Raw genomic sequence first — 20,953 nt, 5'->3', positions numbered from 1 at the left:
CAGATTCCCCAATCCCAGTTGGCATTTTTGCTTTCTTCTCTTCCAATGATCGTTTGCATAGTCTTCTCATGAGGGCAGGTTCTGGTGAAAGGATCAGGCATCAGCCAAAGACAGCCCACTTTTCACCCATGTTGCACTGAGGATGATGGCTGAGGACATGGAAATTCTCCCCCACAAGGAAAATTATGGGTTCAGCCTTGAGAAGACTGGGAGGGAAAGGGGGTGTATGAGTAGTCCTCAAGTATCTAAAGATACTTCAACAAGTATCTAAAGTATTAACACAAAGAAAGGCCAGGTTCTTTATTGTCCTAGAAAGCAGGACACAGAATTGTGAACTGCAGTTGAAATAAGTGTTGGGAAAAATACCAGTAAAACCAATTTGAGAGTGGAACAATTATGCAGAGAGGTGGTGGGATCCCCTTCACTGGAGATGTTCAGAGGCAGGATATGGACTGAAAAAGAGGTAATTGGCATAATCAAGCTCAAGATTTGCAGAAGGGTTAAAGAAAAAAGTGAGAACCTTTGGAGGAACATGGGAAGGGGAACCCCACAAAAGAAGCCCAGGGAAGACTGGGATTGATCAGTGGGTGCAGAATGATGGTTTCTGGAGTTCCACAATGCAACATTTTTGTTGCAGTTGCTGTTGGAAAGGCGGGACATTTTCTAAGCACTGTAGAAAGCATTAGGGGGAACCCCCCCCCAATAAAACTCCTGTCTCCAAATTCAGGCTTACAGTATTTAGACACAACACCAAAAGTAAAAGGAAGGTAGAAGGAAGAGGAAGATCTACCACCTCAAACTAATCTGTTAATAAAGTAACTTTCCCAAAATTATCCTCAAGTGCGACTGACCAGTCCCATCCTCTAGTATCTACCCAACATCAGTGGTAGGAAAACTGTGGTAGGAAAAGATTCCATGTTTAGGTTTGAAACTGTTTGTGCAAATCAGAGGAAGGGGCCAGCAATAAATCTGGGGGAGCATCTTGACAGAAGATCCAGCAGCTATTAAGGGATGTTGGCCTACCCATTTTAGCCTAACTTTTGGCTCTGCTTATCTGTTTCTGTTTTTTTAATTGCATACCCCACCCTTTCCCCCCCCTTTCTTTACTTAGTTAGCATTGGTTCTTGGAGTCTCCCAGGAGCAGAGTGGAAAAATAAGAGCTGAATATTTAAAAATACCTAAAATGCATACCCACCACCATCTCATCTACGTTTCTGTAGGTCGATGGAAGATTTTGATGAATTTTAAAGTGGAGTGGACCTATGGAAAGCTACAAAGAACCAGCACTGGATGGAACCAGCAGAGGAGCTGGCACCTGGGTCTGGAGAAAGTTGGGAAGCATGGAAATCGTTGAACAGACTGTGCACGGGCACAACAAGATCCAGAGATACTCTGAACAAATGGGGCTATCCGGTGGCCTCTGCCCTTTGTGACTGTGGAGACACACAGACAACAACACACATGTACACTTGATCAATGCACATTTGAGGACCTCATGACAGTGCGACAGAATGCAATTAATGTTGCCAGTTTCTGGGCAAGATCTGTTTCACTTTTATATATTTTAACTTCTATATTTTATATGTTTAAATTCTATGTTTTACAGTATGCCTTATTTTAACTGTGATGCTTCTGACATGAATAAATAAATAAATACCATCTGACTGTTTCAAATACTTTGGAAAGTACTACGCACAATACTGATGACTCCACTAGCCTTCCACAGCAGGGTATGACCCAGTTAAAAAGGGTTGACAGTCTTCGGTTTTTCGGAACGATTCATCATATCAAGTTAGTGCAAGCAGAGTTCAACGAGGTCAGCTCGAGCTTTCTTGTTCCTTTCTGTCCTTACCTCTCCGGCCTGCTCTTCCTTGATTCTCTTCTAATCTGATGACCTCAGACACAGCTCTTTCCTTATGATGGTCTTGACAGCGTCTGCAGATGATACGCAGCTTTGCGACGCCAGCAATCCCCCTCTTTTCTTTCTTGACCCCCGGGAGAGAACCATAGATGCTAAAAGGCATGTGTGTGTGTGTGTGTGTGTGTGTCCATGTGTGCATGGGCAGGCTTGATGGGTGAGTGGAAATAGGAGGGGGAATCATAAAAGCTGCGTTAATTTGTCCTGTGGTTTGGGAACATGGGAAACACATGAAAACATTTCCTTTCTCTTTCCACGGGTCATGTTATGATGGCATTATTGCCTTCTCCTCCGATCATCACCTGCCCAGTCTTCTCATGAGGGCAGGTTTGGTGAAATATACACGTTGCACTGAGGACGATGGCTGAGGACATGGAAAGTCTCCCCCACAAGGAAAATTGTGGGTTCAACCTTGAGAAGACGGGGATGGAAAGGGTGTTTATGGGTGACAATGCGCAGCTTGCCCCCCCCCCCCCAAAAGAAAAGAAAACCCATGGAAAGCATTCTGGGAATGGAACATCATTTCAGCACAAGAACAATATGATTTTCCTCCTTTGTGTTTTTTCTGGGAAAAAACAAAACAAAACAAAGTAAGGTGTGATTGTGAGAGTGGTTTGCAAAAGGGTTGCAGGGCAAAGCAGAAGGGGTTCAAAATAACAGTTCCTTCTTCTTTCATAAGAAGGGAGGATTCCCATGACGCTGAATGGGAAGCTACAGGATTAGAGATCATCTAACTGTCCTTTCAGAATTCTCCATCTGCTTTTCAGGCAAGGAAATTGAATAAACAAATTTTCTTAATTTTTCTAGTGGATTCCACCCCCCCGCGTGGTTTTCCATGATATTTCAAGACATTTGCCCCTTCCCACTTGTGACAATGGCATTACTGTATTGCTGAAAAAACAACAACCATGGAGTGATTCCTCCCCCACCCTTATTGTCTTCTCTGAATTGTCTTCTCCTTTTCAAGAACTTCAAAGCCAAATGTCCTTATACAGTTAGTCCTCGCTTAACAACCATCCATTTAGTGACAGTTTGGAGTTATGACAGTGCTGGAAAAAGTGACGTATGAACAATCCTCACATTTATGACTGTTGCACCATCCCCACAGTCATGTGATCATGATTTGGGCACTTGCCACCTGGTTCACATTTATGACTGTCGCAGTGTCCTGTGGTCATGTGATTGCCATTTTCGACCTTCCCGGCCAGCTTCTGGCAAGCAAAATCAATGGGGAACCATGTGATTCACTTAACAACCACGTGGTTTGCTTAATGGCCATGGTGATCATAAAATTGGGTCAGATTTGCTTAATGACAGCTTCGCCTAGCAACTGAAATTCCAGTCCTAATTGTGGTCGTTAAGCGAGGACTACCTGTGTTAAGGTGAATATGAACTGTGGAGGGAAAAAATGCAGAACTGCTTTGCTGGCCTCATTCGGTCAGCCCTTTTCCACTAGACAAGACTGAATTGAGTAGGACCTATTCACCTTTGAGGCATCGAAGTGGAGTGACACAGTTTTCCATGTCCAAGTGCTGCCTGAAATCAGATTGTATTGTAGGACCCAACGAAATGAAGGTGATGCTTTGAGGCACCGCAGGGATGCTCTGCACAGGCAGATGAGCCAGCCCACCAGCACTGTTGATATTAAAAAGAGAGACAGCAGGAAGCTTTGGAAAAGCCCACACTTGGGCCAAGAACAACCACAATGACAAATGTAAGAGGAAAAATGCTTCAAGGGGAGGCACTGCTAAAAAAAATGAGCAAACAAATGGAGTGTGGAATGGAGTCAGGGAACGAAAATCCAGGAGGGACAAGTACTGAAACAGGCTGATCTGGGGAGGAGTATCTGAAACCCTGACCAAGAAGAACACTATCCTGTAACCACCCACCCACTGCACAACTTTGGGGTGGGGGCAGGTGCTGCAGTTGGCTCAAAGGGGACAAGCTGAGAAGACCAATTCTTGGGGCAGACCTGGAACCCAAGCTACACTGAATTAATTTCGATTTCCATTTAATACAGTTAATGTCTTCACTCCCGGCGGGCTGAAAAATGGTTTCCTTTTTTTTTTTTTTTTTGCCTTATAAACCTGGCAAAAAGTTTTTTGTGGGGGGGAGGGCAGGGCCTCATCGCAGGCATTCAGGTGCTGCCTACAGGCCTGGGGCATCCAGTTTTGCCTCCTTGATCTAATGGGCTGACCTCGGAGTTCTTCCCTAATCATGCTGGGTAATTGCTTAGACAGCCGTGAATGTCAAGAAAATTGTAACATCTCGTAAGCTGTCTTGAGGGCTCGGCTGGTGGAAAGGCAGGCTGGAAGCTTCTTAAGTAAGTAATTAAACAACGATCGCTTCCCCCCCTCTTCTCTCCTACTATTTCCTGGAGGGATTTTTGAGCATCATGGTAAGTCATACCCCTTGGAAGAGCAGAGGGGATGTGTCTGCTAATTTAGCAATAGGTATGTTGATATTTTCATGACTGTTCCCAGCTGAGGTTGGGCTTGTCTGCCTGCAAAGATGGGGCAGATGAAGTATCCACAGAGGGATGGAATTTGGCACTCGGAGCAAGGAAGGGCTTCTCCTGTGCCCTGGAAGGAAACAAGTGGAAGAGGACCTTAGCCAATGCCACAAGGGTTCCCCTTCCCCTTTCCTCCGTGCACCCCTCTCCAAGAGAAGGCAGATGGAAGTTGGCATGCCATCCTGTTGCCAATCAATTGCTGGTGTAACAGTTAGCACTTAAGGACCACTCACACTAAACACCAGCTTAGAAAACACTTTGACTGGAGTGTGCATGGGTGTGTGTCTGTGCGTGTGTGCGTGTCAGGGAAAAACAGCAATCGGCAATGGGCGGGAGGGAAGTGAAACACATACAATAACAACAACAACAGCCGGAGGATGGAACAGATCAATGCGACGCAGGAAAGGAGGCATCTAATACCCCATTATTGATGATAACGGTAGCACTTAAAAGTGCGTGTTCTCCACGGCAAGCAATTAGTGAGCTGGCTCAGGAGTGACGGAGGCAACTCCATTGCAGTGCAAGCCTCCTGGCCCCCAGAGGTGGGTTTGATGACAGCTTCATCTGTTAGCGCGGCCTTCCGCAGTTTGCGGCGCCAGCACCCTTTCCATTATGGGCGGCTGTGTGACGGGTGGCTGAAGACTGCCTTCTCCCCACTGGCCCACAAGCCCAGGGTAAGAGAATACAGTAGACATGCAGTCTGTCTGAGCACATGTTAAATTGATTGCAGTGTTGGAGCCCTGGGTCCTCCTCCTCCCTTCCCTTCCCTTCCCTTTCCCCTTCTTTCCCCTCCCTCCTTCTTCTTGCCTTCCTTCCTTCCCCTTCCCCTTCCCCTTCCCCTTCCCCTTCCTCTGCCTTTCTCCTTTCCCCTTCCCCTTCTCTGGAAGAACACTTAAAGGGATAACGGCTTTCTCGCTGCTTCTGCAGCCTCTAAAATGGAAGCTTCACAAAGGTGGAAGTGAATTGGCATGAGATAAAGGTCAGCTTTCCTTTGTAAAAGAGAGACCTTCTGGACCAGATGGACATTCTGCTGTTTAAACATAAGGGAACTAGAGATGGAGGTAGGGATGCATGAAGAATGGGCCCCTTGTGAATCCTAACATGACCTCATTTGGTTCTTATAGACTAATACGCAGACAAGTCTGGCCTTACTATTTGATGGAGGGAGGCAATCACTCTAGGCAGTAAATGTGGGGCAGCGGTGACTCCTTCCTAAACCCTACTGCTCTTTCTTTCCACTGGTGGATGAAGATGTGTATTAATCTAGGTCACCCATCATGTTCTAGGCTCCCCAGATTTATTTATTCATTCATTACATTTATATAGCTGCCCATCTCATTTTTATATGACTCTAGGCAGCTACTGGTGGAGGACATGCTTACATCATGAGAATTAAATTCAACAGCCATTTCAGCTGGCTTCTGTCAACTTATTCTTTTTTACTTGCAGCCAGCTATCTTGGCCAGAGCTGGGCTGGAGTTGCAACACTGCTATCCATAAGCTTGCATGCTTCCTGGATGTTCAGATGCAGTTCTTGTTCAGCCCTGTCCAAACACATGAAAAAGAAAATGAGAATTTGAGGAGGCATCATATGGGAAAGCTCCCCAAGATGCTGCAGGTTGGGTTGGAGGCAAGACTGGAGAGTTTCAAGGGTAAAAATCCCTCTGGGCCTTCTTTGTGGCATCACTTTGGGTGAAATTTAGAGCACCCAATGTGATTTCCTTCCCACTGCTTGCTGGGGATTTAGTTGGTAATGTTCTGGCCTTCTCAGAGCTCTCTTCCAATGAATTGGTCTTAGAGTGGTTCTGCCTGAAATACATATTCCATATGCCATTGTTTTAAGCCAGGTCTGCATCCACCCACCAAGTCAACGGCACCTCATCATTGATTTGTAATGGCCTGCCAGCTGTTTGATAAAGCAGCTCCAAAAACAAATCAATTGACCAGCATTGGTACAGTGTAGTAATGAACTTGGTGTCCTGTTCCTTTGGGGCTTGAGGATTTCAGGTGAAATGGGAGCAGTTGGGTCAAGCTGTTTTTGAGCTGATCATGCCAAGCAGATATATCTAGTCAAATCTGAGCCAAGCCAAGCCTTTACAGAATTCAGGACCATGGACAACTCCTACTAGAGAGATGTTATCTCAGCAGGGATCTACAGCCATGTAGACTGTACTAAGGTTGACCCTATGACACTGGAACAGCTGGCTTTAGCTTTTAATGGGCTTTAACGTAACAATGTCTGCAGGATCAGGAAGATGGAGACATTATTGGAGACATCTTCTGAGTCAGGGAACAATTATACAGTCAAATCTTCCATGAACTGGCTTGTATCTTGTGTGACTGTTTTTAAGGTGATAAGGGATCCTGGATTCATTACTATGGAGGGAAAATCTATACTGCTAGAATTGCTTATTTTTCCTGCTGTCTTAATAAAGACAATTGCATCTGAAATGTGCTTTACATCTATTCTGATTATGACATTTTCTGCCCAATACTCAAACAAGCAAATAGCTTGTAATGTAAGAGATGCCATTCAATGGGGAAGAAATCAAGAAAGCAAGCAAAGAAGGGAAAACAAGAAAATGCATTGTTCGCATTGTTCAAAGTTCACATTTTCCACTTGGTGGTACTTCATAGCTCATGCATACCCTTTTCTGGGGTGAGTGTGTATGGATGCATCCTCAGATGTTCCCTGTTCCAGGGCTTATTCACCCACAGGGAATGCCACCAAATGGGAATCGACTTGAAATGTTTTCACTTGCACTTGCCACTTGGAGCTTACCTTACTATAAGGCGAAGAGAAAGGCTTTTAACACTATCCACTGACCCAGCCTTAAATCCACTCTCCTGGATTTGATATAAGACAAGCTAAGGAAGGTCAGCTTGGGGGAACTAGAAGCGTGAGAAAAAACTGTGTCAATTAGCTACTCCTACTGTGTTGGAGTGGTGAATGATGAGCAGGTGACACAGCAAGGAGAAAAGAACTGCTCACCTGGAAAATCTATGTAGAACCTGCTGGGGTTGTTTAAGTGCTGAAAAGATGTGTCTGAGATACCTTTGTCTTGCATTTAGAACAAGCAAGAATCTGTTTCCTTCTCAGTTTATGGGTCAGCAGAAAACCTGATGGCTTTCATCAGAGAAGCAACTGCCTGTCTTTTTGACTGCTCAAAATTTGCAAGTAAATTTTAGAGGACATGGTCCATTCCCTTGTCCACCAGAACTGCTATAATCAAACAGAGTTTCAATTCTCTTCATTTTCATCCAGGGATTGTAATTTCCAGTAATGGCTACCGCTGCTTAACCCAAATACAAATTCCATTTCAGTTGTGCCTGGCAATGTCCTACTGGAATTAGGATTGTTGATAATTTAGCTATGAATATGACTTTTACCTTATAACATTTGTAGCTGCTTAATGATGACTGATGACTGGTGGATTTTCACATGGAAGATCTTAAGAAAAGCCATCCTCAATTGTAAAGGTCAATTTAGTGTAGCAGCCTCTTTTTCATGGTGGCTGGTTAGATGTCTATGAACCAGGTTTCTTTTGTAAACCTGCCTAAGGCAATGCCCATTAACCAATCTTATATTTGCATATTTGCTACTTTAATAATTCACAGTGAAAAAAAGCTTCTTTCATGCCCATTCTTCATTTTCATATCTATTGTCTTGCTAATGCCAACAGAGATGAAATAAACTATCCCATTATATAACCATGTATTTAAGGCTGATGAAGGGGTTTTTTTTCTGCCTGTATGCTGGAAAAAAAAGGGACACAGTGGCACTGAGGGTTAAACTGCTGAGCTGCTGAGCTTGCCAATCGGAAGGTCGGCGGTTTGAATCCGCTTGATGGGGTGAGCTCCTGTTGCTAGTCCCAGCTCCTGCCAACCTAGCAGTTCGAAAACATGCAAATGTAAGTAGATGAATAGGCACCACTTTGGCGGGCAGGTAACGGCGTTCCATTTAGTCATGCCGGCCACATGACCATGGAGGAAGTGTCTATGGACAAACGCCGGCTCTTTGGCTTTGAGACGGAGATGAGCACCACCCCCTAGAGTCGGACACAACTGGACTTAATGTCAAGGGAAACCTTTACCTTTACCTTATGCTGGAAAAGTATTAGCTAAATACTGCACCCTTTAAAGCTAGGGTTTTTTAAACTAGAAAACCATCTACTGTGGTGCTTCAGACTTCAAGTATAGGAGAGAGAAAGATAACATCTTCTCTCAACCTTCTTTAAGCTTTAAAACTGCTATTCATGTCTCACATCTAAAAAATCCCAGCGCCTGTAATCTTTACTCAAAGGTGAGGAGCTGTCCAGTCCTTTAATCACTGCAACTGTGTAAACAAGCTATGATCACATCAAGATATATTATCAGTTTGCAGATAATAGCTAACAGTAAGGAGAGGAGAAAGTGGCACCAAACTTGAAGAACAGTGATGATTCACATATGCCCAACGGCATAGCTTGCCTGTGAGAAGATTCCTACCTCACTGAATTCCTGCTTTAAATCTCTAATCCCAAACTGTGATGCTATTTTAGTATTTTTTAAAGATTACCCTCCAGCAGTTAAAGGAGTCTGAAATCAAATGGTTGATATTCACACCCCTCTTTGGAAAGACAGAATTTTCCTGTAACACCACCACTATGATCCACCATCTCTTCTGCAAATGTTTGGTCCTACTGATATTAATTGGTCAAGATAATTTTATTTATTTATTTATTTATTAGGTTTTTTTATCCCGCCTTTATTATTTTTACAAATAACTCAAGGCGGCAAGCATACCTAGTACTCCTTCTTCCTCCTATTTTCCCCACAACCACCCTGTGAGGTGGGTTGGGCTGAGAGAGTGACTGGCCCAAGGTCACCCAGCTGGCTTTCATGCCTAAGGTGGGACTAGAACTCACAGCCTCCTGGTTTCTAGCCTGGTGCCTTAACCACTAGACCAAACTGTCTCCATTGGCTATGCTAGGGAGAACTTTGATATATTCTGTTCTTGAGACTAGCTGTGGACATGTTTAACAACAGTTAGCTGGGCATGGCCAATTTTTTATCAGCTTTTCCTGCTTCCTTGTTGTCTCAGGTTGGGTTCAAGCCAGAAATTGGTGAATCATGGTTGGATAAGGGAGAGAGCCATATTACAGAGTTGTGCAACTCTGAAGTGCTGTCATTCAGGAAGGAAGAGACTGTTCTTCATGGGCAGAGATGGTTCTCACTTGTTCTAAGCTAATGAGGGAAACCTCACTGTCAGTTAAGTCTTTCCCACTCACCCCAAAAGAGGACACCAGAAGACTCACATGGAAAACTTTGGATGGAGAATCAGAAAGTAATCAGAAGACAAGCCACACTCCAGAGTTCTTTTGGAAGAAAAGTCAGATGGACATTTAACCCATAAAAAAAATGTTTGAGAAGAGTCTCAGTGTTTTAAAGAAGAGCTGGACTTTGTGTTTCCAATCAGCAGCTAGGGTGCAACCATTTATCTTTCCTTTCTAACACAATTTTGAAGAAAGGATCATAGATAAACAATGAAGAACATATTTTGCCAGTCCAGGTTCAACCTCAGCATGTCTAGGTGGGGCTGGGAAAGAATCCTGTATGAGGACAGCATCTGGTCATGTTCTGATTGGGTAGACTGATGATGTGAATCAGTTAAAAGCAGTGTCCTATGGAGTCCTTGGTGCTCTCTGAGCCTTGTTGTTTTCTTGCAGACTTTTATTGCCAGACTAGGCAACATCTTCAGCAACATCACAGTTCAACCCTGAGCTACAAATATTCCCTTCGATTGGCAGTGTCCTATGTTTTGATACTCTGAACATACAACCTTTTTTTTGGAGGGGGGAATATAAAAGCTATAAAAGACTTTTATAAAAGTCTTCAGCCTCAGGAATGTTTTATTATTATTATTATTATTATTATTATTATTATTATTAATAATAATAATTCAGTTGTTATTTATATTAGAAACTCAAAGTTGTCATCACCCTCACCCTCATCACCAGCATGATGATAAGATCTCCCCATTCCTTCTTAATCTCTTTTTATACTGTTCCAACTCCCTGATTTTCTTTGGGTTTTCCATCTCTGTCATCCACACAAGATTTGTGCCATGAATGAGTAAAGAAAAAGAGGAAAGATGGGCAAAAAGGGAAGAAAATCTGGACACCACAGATGGGAGAAAGAGAAGATGGGGGTGGTGGTGGAACGTATGCATGAGAAACACACAAACATCCTTCTAGTGCTTTGATCCAGCAGTATTTTCTCAAGCACAAAGGACAAGCAATTATCTACCACAGAGCTTATGGGCATTCCCACAGCAGAACATCCTTAACATCTCAGCTTGGAAGGTGGTGTGAAGCTGTCAGGCAGATGTGAGAATTAAAACCAACACAAGATGGCCAAATCTTATGTGAGCAGACTCATCTTCTGGCTTTCCAAGACAGCCTTCTCTGAAACTTCAGATTAAGACATCCACTCTCTCCCTCTTTCCCCTCTCCGCTCTTTCTCCCCCTTCTCTTCCTCCTCCCCCCTCTTTCCCTTTGAAGAAGTGTGTTGATGTAAGCGGACAAGGCAGAGAGTCAATAAAGAGAGTATCAGAGCTGCTGGGAGCAGAGCGCCCGAAGCAAACGGAGAAGACACAATTACTACAACCACTGACCAACCAACCACAGCTCAGAGACTCCACTTAAAGTAATTGAGTGTGAAGGCAGGCTGGAGACATAGGCCCCCGTTCTTCCAGCCCCCCTCCCACCATGGAGACGGTATTGGCTGCTAATTGGCGCCAGTGGGCTCGTGCTAATTGTGCTAATGTTCTGGGTCTGACGGAGGAAAGTTGGAGAGGATGGAGAGGGTGCACCAGGGAGAGGAGGACGGGGTAGAGGGATGCTGGGGTGGGGGGTGGTCAAGGTAGAGGAGGTTCCTAAAGCTAGGTTGGGCCAGCTTTAATGCCCTATCAACAATTTAAGCAAGCAGCAGCAGGATTGGTGGGTGCCTTCCAAGGTAGCCCTGGAAGCCTTCAGAGCAAAGTCCTTCTTTCTGGCCAGAGAGTGGAGCCTTTGCTCAATTTTTCTTGACTGATTACCTGAATAGATAAGGACCCCTCTCTTTCCTCGGAGTGTCATGTTGGAATTGTTTTTCCTTTGTCGTGCATGTCTTGTTGTGGAACTGAGGTTGACTTGAGGAAGGAGTTACAGCTCATCCTGCCTTGGGATGGAACCCTCGGGGTAGGGCTTTGGGGCAGATGTCCATGGCCTGTTGTTGCAGAATGAACAGAAGTAGACCATGCAGAGAAAGGCGGCTGATTCCCTCCCACCAACTCCACCCCCAGCTGGTTCTCACTAAATTTAATGCCCAAAGAATTGCTTTGGAACCTCTTTCAAAGAAGACCATTTGGGTGTGAGGGGCCTTAGTGGTATAGGACAATTTTGGAATGCTCAGTGTCATGGCAAGTGGCCAGTGGTGTCCCTGAGCATCTGATCTTGCTCCTGTGTTAGTTAATACACATGCAAAGCTACTGCGATTCAGTGTGACCAGCCTGATGGTGATACTGAACTCTCTCTTTCTCCATCAACATCCAAGGCAGATGGGACATCCAAGCCCATATATGTTTATTTATTTTTTCAAATTTTATTACCACCCATCTCCCCCAAAAGAGGGACTCTGGGCAGCTTACAATAAAATCAAGCCACAACAATAAACGTTAAAATCCCATAAAAACCAAACACATTACAAATATAAAATGCAATAAATAAATATAAAATCCAAGAGGCTGTAATTCCAAGCTGGTGGGAGGGGCTCTAGGGTGCAAGCCACCTTCAAGAGTGGTTACCCACTTTCCCGCCCCAAGCGAGATGGCAGAACCAAGTCTTCAGGGACTTCCGGAAGGTCAGGAGTGAAGAGGCATGAACCTTATCCACCATATCTTGGTTACCCAACCCACTAAGCAATGTTGGCTATTTTAGAGGTGCCATAACTTCTTCTGTTCATCAGAAGAGATAAGAGGGGCAATCTAGTGAATGCTATCCTCTTTTCTGCAGTGAAATGTATTCAAGAACATGGAGAAGAGCACAATATCGAATATAAGGTAACATTTCTCTAAATACGTCAATGTAAATTAAAAATATACTCGGGGAAAATTAAAGACTTATAAAGAAGGTTCTCCAAATGGGCAAAGCTACACTATTTTTAAATTCTTAAGTGTGCTTGTATGTATCTGTGCACACAAACAAGAGTTCATATAATGCATCAAGTAATGAACTGTAAAATAATAAACTAAGGCATTACAACTTCAGCAAAGGATCATTACCTTGTTGTGGTGCTGGAGCTTGAGCACCTCAATGATGCCATGAGCTAAACCGTGAAGAGCCACCCAAGATGGGAAGGTCATGACAGAGAGGAAGACAGGAAATCAGAAGACTTTTAATCCTTGGGAGAAGAGCAATGACAAGTCTCAATAAAATAGTCAAGAGCAGAGACATCACACTGACAACAAAGGTCAGCAATGTTAAAGCAATGGTGTTCCCTGTAGTAACATACGGCTGCGAGAGCTGGACTATAAGGAAGGCTGAGAGAAGGAAGATAGATGCTTTTGAACTGTGGTGTTGGAGGAAAATTCTGAGAGTGCCTTGGACTGCAAGAAGATCAAGCCAGTCCATCCTCCAGGAAATAAAGCCAGACTGCTCACTGGAGGGAATGATATTAAAGGCAAAACTGAAATACTTTGGCCACATAATGAGAAGACAGGACACCCTGGAGAAGGTGCTGATGCTGGGGAGAGTGGAGGGCAAAAGGAAGAGGGGCCGACCAAGGGCAAGGTGGATGGATGATATTCTAGAGGGGACGGACTCGTCCCTGGGGGAGCTGGGGGTGTTGGCGACCGACAGGAAGCTCTGGCGTGGGCTGGTCTCTGAAGTCACGAAGAGTTGGAAGCAACTGAACGAATAAACAAAGGCATTACAAAGCAACATGTATGGCTAATTGCCTGGTAACATGGAAAATAATCTATCAAATGTTATTTATACCCAAAGTTTCCTTAGAGCCATCATGACTGAACAATATTTCACTTTTTTTTTTTTGAGACTATTGAAGATTTATCTGCTAATTCTGGGTGGAATTCAAGGTGCTGGTGATCACCCTTGAAGTTCTGCAGGGCTTGATGTTTGGTTATTTTCAGGATTGTCTGCTCTGAACAGAATTTGCCCTCCCAAGGTGTGCCTGTAAAAAGTGCTTGCTGAGAATCCCCACCTCTTGTGAGGTGGGAGATGAGGTGAGCATTTTCTGTGGACACTCCCCTCATGAGGGACTCTCCCACCAAATGTAAGACCCTCATCGCCACTTCTTACCTTCAGGAGCCTTTTAAAATCAGGGGTCTTCCAATGTACACTTGCAGATGGAGATATAAATGGGACACATACCTCTTCTTGAGAGGAGACTAGTTGTTTTGATGCTATTATTTAGTATTTGGCAACATTTGTTCAACTTCATCATTTGATAATTACTGCCATGTTATTTATTTATTTATTTATATTTATTTATATATCAAATTTAGTCACTGCCCATCTCACTCAGAGAGCGACTCTGGGCAGCTTACAATAAAACAGGAAGAAAATATTACTTAAAATACAAGACAACAATAAAACCATACAATAAAAACAATCCTCTTAAATAAATGATCTATTCCAAGAGGTGGATGGTAAAAAGTTCTTAATTTACGCATGGTATATTGCTGCTTAGAGTCAAATGATTGAAGGGCAATAAAAGTATTCATAAGAAATAGATAAAATAAGAACACATTTCCAGTTACTGGGAAAAAACCTGACATCTGTTTATCAATTTTCATAATGGAAACATCCTTAAATTCCCCTCCTGCCATCAATAAAGGTAACAAATGAATAATACTTTGGGGCTTCACTTCCCATGATAGTGAATGTTGTTGAGTATTTGATTTAGTTGAATGATGACAACAACAAAAAATTGCTCAGTGGCAGAAGAAACGATCTGCATATGGATGGTCCCAGGTCCAATTCCCAGTGCCTTCAAAGGATCAGGAAATAGATGAGAGGAAATACCTTTCTCTTCCTAAGACCTTGGGGAGTCAGTGCAAGTCAAATAGATTAAACCTGGTAAGATGAGTGCTCCCTGGACAAACTGCATGTCCAGTTTCAGAAGACAGAGTTGGGTTGTGTCTCAAGCCTGACAGAAAGTAAAATTATTGTCTTCATGGGAGCCAGGAGATAAAAATCAGTTCTGGAAGGGGAGTTAGCTGCTTCATTAGAAGTATGTGAGATGAAGCACACTCTGGAATCCACATTCCTGGTGCAACAATTTCCCCATGGGAAGGGAATTCCCAATGAATGGTACCGTGATGCCCTAGAATTTTTGGGAAGATTCCCATGGCCCATCCAGACTTTTTATTTCAATATACCAGGGGAAAGCTTGCTTAGCAGAGAAGGAGTAAAATAGTATGGGCATCCAACTAGTATGAGGTCCAACTTTTAGCCCAAATATTTTTTAAGTCCATGCCCAAGTTCTGCCACAAAGCTTTCTTGATAGGTGTGGATATACTGATAGAAACATTTCATTAGCTGTATTTCTGTTTACAGAGAGGTTGCAAGTAGAAAAACCTGGGGTCATGCATTTATTTATTTATGTTCAGTCCCAACATATGAATTTCCATTTTTCCATTATGGTAATCTCACTTTTCCATCACAACCATTTCATGAGGTTACAGGGGGCTGAAAAGCAGGGACACCCATTGTTTCATGGATGGATGGCAACTGTAACTCACAACAACATTTACATGGTGTGTGTGTGTGTGTGTGTGTGTGCCAACATCTGCAAAATGGCAGGCACAGCCTTACTGTCCCCCTTTTATGTGTATTGACATCACACATGGGAGGAGCCAAGATGGTGACCAACTACCAGCTCCTGACATCACACACATGTACAAAGGGGTGGGGTTTGGATTACAAAGTTGCACCCACCATTTTGCAATTTTTGGTCCCCTCCCCCCCACCAACACTGCTGGAAACTCAATTCTTTATGTAAACTTTGTAAGAAGACAGACATGTTTGCCTGTGGAGGCAAAACATCAGAAGGAGTTTGATGCTTAGAGTGATCTATATCTAGAGTGCATAGATTGATCAATGCAGCTGATTGAGCTGCAGATCACAAAAGCTCATTCCTTTTAAGAGAGTCTGGTAATCAGAAGAGGTGCTACCAACTCTTTCAGTTCTCCATGGTCTGTCTCCACATTTCTCATATCAACCTAACAAAGTTACTTTGATCCTGGCCAGTTAGATGGTGAAAGCTGGACACCGTTGACCCCACCATTTCTTCAGTTTCCTGGAAAGATCTCTATGACAAGGAGAGAAATGACAACCCTGTGACAAATCTTTCCTTTGGTCCTGAGCTCTATTTACCCTTGGCGTATGCTAAATTTGTTACCACAATAGGATGGAATATGTTGGACAATGACGGGCATTCTTTTTTCCTATCAGCCATCAGCAAACAAGGAGTTCTACAACCCATCAGGATTTCTCCTGGCTTTAATGAAAATAAGGAACACATTGGAATCCTTCTGAATACTAGGCAAATAAACCCTCTCTCTTAACCCCATTCTGACCTTTCAATGGGGTGTTAATTACTGAGGGATTAGCACCTTTCCTCTATCTCACCCTGTTTTACTGGAGAACAAGTAGTGACAGATACGAAGACACAATGCAAATTCCAAGGAGGATCAGACCATGATTAGAGATGAAGAAGGTCGGTCTCTTTCTTGGACACAGTGAGAGAGAGAGAGAGAGAGAGAGAGAGAGAGAGACCCTATATATTGTTGTCATGAAAGATTAGGATTACAGTTTCCTTAAGGCTAATGAATGAGTAAAATATCTATCCATCCCTTTATCCATCAATCCCTTTATCCATCCATCCATCATCCATCATCCATCATCCATTATCCATCATCCATCATATTTCTCTCCTCCCCCTCCCCCCTCCCCTCCCCTCCCCCTCCGCTCCCCCCTCTTCTTCTTCTTCTTCTTCTTCTTCTTCTTCTTCTTCTTCTTCTTCTTCTTCTTCTTCTTCTTCTTCTTCTTCTTCTTCTTCTTCTTCTTCTTCCCCCCCTCCTCTACCTCCTCTCTCTCTCTCCTATTATCTATCTATCTATCTATCTATCTATCTATCTATCTATCTATCTATCATCTATCTATTTCATGGTCATTTCAGATTTTCTCCACATAAGTATAAAGGTTTTCCAGAATGGAAATTTGGTGGAAGGGAGGTAGCTGTGTGGCCAAGTTCATCTGTTGCTGAAAAGAAAGAAGATTCCCGCACAGAACTCTGGGTTGGATTGGTTCTAGAAGAAAGGCCTAGAGATGGTTGTGTTATATGTGTAGACACGCATCCAAATATTTGCCAGTTGGGATAATGCCGACAAAAAACATATCTGAGATGTATAGACCTACTAGGAGTCAATTCATTCAGTTCATTTTTTATTGTGAGCTTGCCTGATTTTGCCCTTTTAAACTATTATAGAACTCCAGAACCAATTAAGCTTTGGAATGCAAGTCTATGAGTTTTACCAGGATTCATGTATTACTGAATGTATTGCTAATTGGCAGGGCTTTCCTGGAAAGATTGGTTGCCTGAAGCTATAAGGGACCTGCATTCCAACTAGCTCCTTCCTGTGTGCTTTTAATGTTGCTCTTGTATAGATATTTTTGAATCTTTTTTTTTATTAAACTTTGGGATTGCTTTTCATGATAAGTGGGTTATAAGCAAATAAATATATGCCACTATGTAGGTTTCATGTTATAACCTGTCATGAGCATATCATTTGAAAAAAATATGCAAGAATTCTCTGAACTTGGGCAGAAACCTATCTTTCCTGGTATTTTGGCTCCGAGAACAAAGATGATGCTCTGAAATAGCTTTTGTTAACCTGATATGCATCAGATACGTTGGATTTCAAAGTTCATCTCTTCTAGTTAGCATGACCAGCAGCATGGGAATCATGGAGATTGCCATCCAACAACTGAAAGGTACCCTGCTGGGGAAAGGTTGATCTGGGCTAAGTTCTGTTTGATTCAACTCCAGTTCTCTCTCATTGTATCCCGCTGAGCTCCCTGCAACCTGCTTAGCGAAACCAGTTGAAGGCCCAGCAGCCACATTTATACAAAATAGTTTTAGATTGTAAACCTCAATTTCATTTTGTTTTCTCTCACTGCAACGAGTTATGTGAATCCGTCTCCTTGGGTTAGTTATGGTTTAATGGATTGCATGGACCCAGAAAATGGATAAATTCAGAAACCAAGTTAAGCTGCTTATATAAACCAACCCCTTAGCTCAGTTCCAAGGTTTCTAACCCCAAACAAAATTGCAAAAACTTCTCGCACGACAAGGTTGTTAAATATTGCCAACCCCTCTGTTCCCCAGTTCTAATCTTGGATGTCTTTTTATTTATTTTACTTATTCCAGTCTTTTCCTGATGGCTGTCCTTTTGTACCATGTTGCTGGCCTAAAGATGCTCCTCCCGCTGACAAAAACCAGACCTTCCTCAGTGACCATCTGTGGCAATGGTGGTGGGAGACTATTAAAAGCCGCCTCACCGCCTCCCTGTCTCTGTGTCGGATGAATAGTTAAAAATTTATGGTTATGATTTTTTTTCCCTTTGAAAGCCCTAAATTGCCTTATCCTTCTGCAAATTGTTCCCCTTTGAATTCAAAAAATCAAACCTTTGTCTAGACTCAGCTGGGCTGTTTGCTGATGGATCTGTAGTGGGATTATAACTGTTTCTCAAGGGCTCACAGATCCTTTTAGGAAAGAAGATGGGGATGCTCCAGATCAAGGCAGGGCAAGGTTGGGAATGGGGGAGAATCAAATTAGGCAAGGGAAGGAGTGAAGAACTAAGGGGATCCAGCCAGCTACAGGGGCCAAATCATTTTACTCATTGCAGGTGGGGCTAGGAACAAATATACACCCAAGATAGTGATGTCCTAATATAATAGTCTACGGGGATTGCATTTAGAAGAATGATATTGTGCATGGATAATGAGAAGTTAATACAATAAAGGGCAAAGAGCAAGAGAGAAAGAGAATTGGTGCCCTCTCTGGCTCAACTGTTGCTCAACTGTTGCTTTCCTAAACTTCATCCATCTTGAGACATGGTCTCCAACGGAACACTTTGTGGACCTGGATGGAGAAAAACTAGCCCATCTTTGTCTGTGTTTGATAGTCTTCAACCGTGGTCTTTGGAGATAGCTTCATGGATGGAGTGCTGTATCCTTGCACAATTTGAGTTACAATGTCAGGAAGAGGAGAGTGTGTGAATATCCTATCTTTCATGGTTCAGTTCTCTCTGCAGATCTGCAACCTTCCTGGCTTCCTCTACTGATGTTAAATTTACAAGGAAGATGTGAGGAGAAACTTCTTTCATGTTTCATTAGTTGTCACCACCAAGGAGGAGTCCTGCCTTTAGAAAATTGTGGGGAAGTTTCTCCTTCCTCTGGAAAAATGCAGAGAAATTGCCCATTTCATTTCTATGCCCATGAATTTGATGGAGAATTTCAGGAGACAGCAGAGGGAATGGCCTTGAAGGACATGAGGAAGAGCCGTTACCAAGGCAACATTCAGATAAGAGGGACCTGAGTCTGGGCCAAGAAAGTAACATGAGAAAACGTCTCAGACAAGCTGCTACCTGGTTCACATGAAGATAAAGGGAGGGAGGGGGAAGCCCATTCAGACTTGCAAGATTCTGTTCCTACAGCTGGTAGAGTAAAAGTAGTCCTGACCTCTATGGCGTTGGTTTCTTCATCTGGTCTACCTTGTCGGGCTGACAATTTTGAAAAGACAGCACCTAACTGACCTTGGTTGATCTAGACAAACTAAGCAAGCCACAGAAAATTTTGGGGCTGTAGGCTAGATGGAAAAATGGTAGAATTATTCTGGGAGAAGACAATAGAAAACCACTTCCATACTGTAGCCAAGAAAACTACACAGCTATGTCAATGAAGTCACCAGGATCCTGACCAAAGGAGTATCTTAACTCATCTGAATCTTCAAAAATCTAGAGATGGAAAGTGTGGTCTTCAACATTCAAAACCTGTGTTTCACGGCCGAGTTATGACCCTGGCCTTTATCTCAAGAAAGTTTGGATTTAGGGGCAGATAGGAAAGTGACTCAGGAAAGGGGTGAATGATGCAGTGACACCAGAGTGGACATGAGGAAGTCCCATTGACATCAGGACTTTCTGTTTGTATATCATAGCAATCCCCAAAGGGGTCCAATGACGTGGAAGTTAATGTAAAAACCTTCTGGGAATTGTTTGACAGAACAACCATGTCACAGAATTGCAAATGCTATGGACAATTGGCTTCTTGATTTGGCACTCTTGCATCTTCTCGTTTAACTTATGGGGAAATGACTTCACAATCTGTTTCTCTCCTTACGCTGATGCCCTTTATTTTTAAGCCTGCATCACGCTGGTCTCAGCCCCAGGGGAACTTAAGTACGGTCTAATGGCACCAACACAATGCAGGACTTCTAACAATGGCCTCTGATTGTTTACACTTGCCCTATCCAAGCCTGGGGGTGTCTGTATTGTGATGCTATGACCCTGGAGTGGGGTGGGGACAGGAAGGGAGTGTTCAGGTGCTCATTTTTCAAAACCCATCAAATACCTTGCATTTTATTTGCTTTCCCCCCTCTACTTCCTCCAGCGTTTTAATAATTTATATAAGTTAAAGCTGCTGAGCTTTGCTCCAGGTCCCCATGATTGTCGGCTTTGCATTAGGGATCTTTCCTACAATTACAACATTTTTGTCTTTTCCTGCACTGGAAAGACTCCAGAAATGCTAGGCAGGAACAGATTGGAGACACGCTTGAAATGGCCCGAGCAGGAAGGGAAGACACTTTTTCTATCACCTCCCATTGATGGTACTTGGTGTCAGCGTCCACATTTGATTTTCCTGATGGAAGCCTTTTGGTCAAGTCGCCAACTTCCCCACCCACTGTCTCTCCCCTCTGCCCCACCCCAAGCCTGGTGGCTCCTATGCTGTAGACCTTCGGTGTCCAAGGAGGAAACAGATCTTGTAAGCAAACTTCCTGGTATTATGCCTTTTCAACAACCTCTCTCTTGATTTAGGTGTTAGAGGGTTGCTAAGAATATTCCTTGACACTTGAAAGAGACCTTCATTGTTTTCCTAATTGGTAAAGAATTGCTTCCCCCTCGCCCAACCCATGCTGAAGTTTTTTTTTTGTAAGGGCAGACTGGAGCCTTGTTATTCTTTTTATATTTAGACCTTGGACTATATTAAGTTTTCTGGCAGCCCACCCTCACGCTTTCACTTCTTAAAACAGGAAGTTAAACCTTGGCCTATTTGTATCTTTGGGTTACAAGTGGGTGAGAAGCTGGCTTTGAAAAAATAAAACCCTGGGAGTGGGGGAAGCGCTGGAAAATAAATAGAGAGGGCACCTCCAGCAGAGATGAAGAGGGCTTTTGTTCAAAGGTGCAATGGGGAAAAACACAC

The sequence above is a fragment of the Candoia aspera genome, chromosome 15 (genome assembly GCF_035149785.1).
Source record: "Candoia aspera isolate rCanAsp1 chromosome 15, rCanAsp1.hap2, whole genome shotgun sequence".
In the NCBI taxonomy this organism is placed as follows: domain Eukaryota; kingdom Metazoa; phylum Chordata; class Lepidosauria; order Squamata; family Boidae; genus Candoia; species Candoia aspera.
This window is presented reverse-complemented; position numbering follows the sequence as displayed.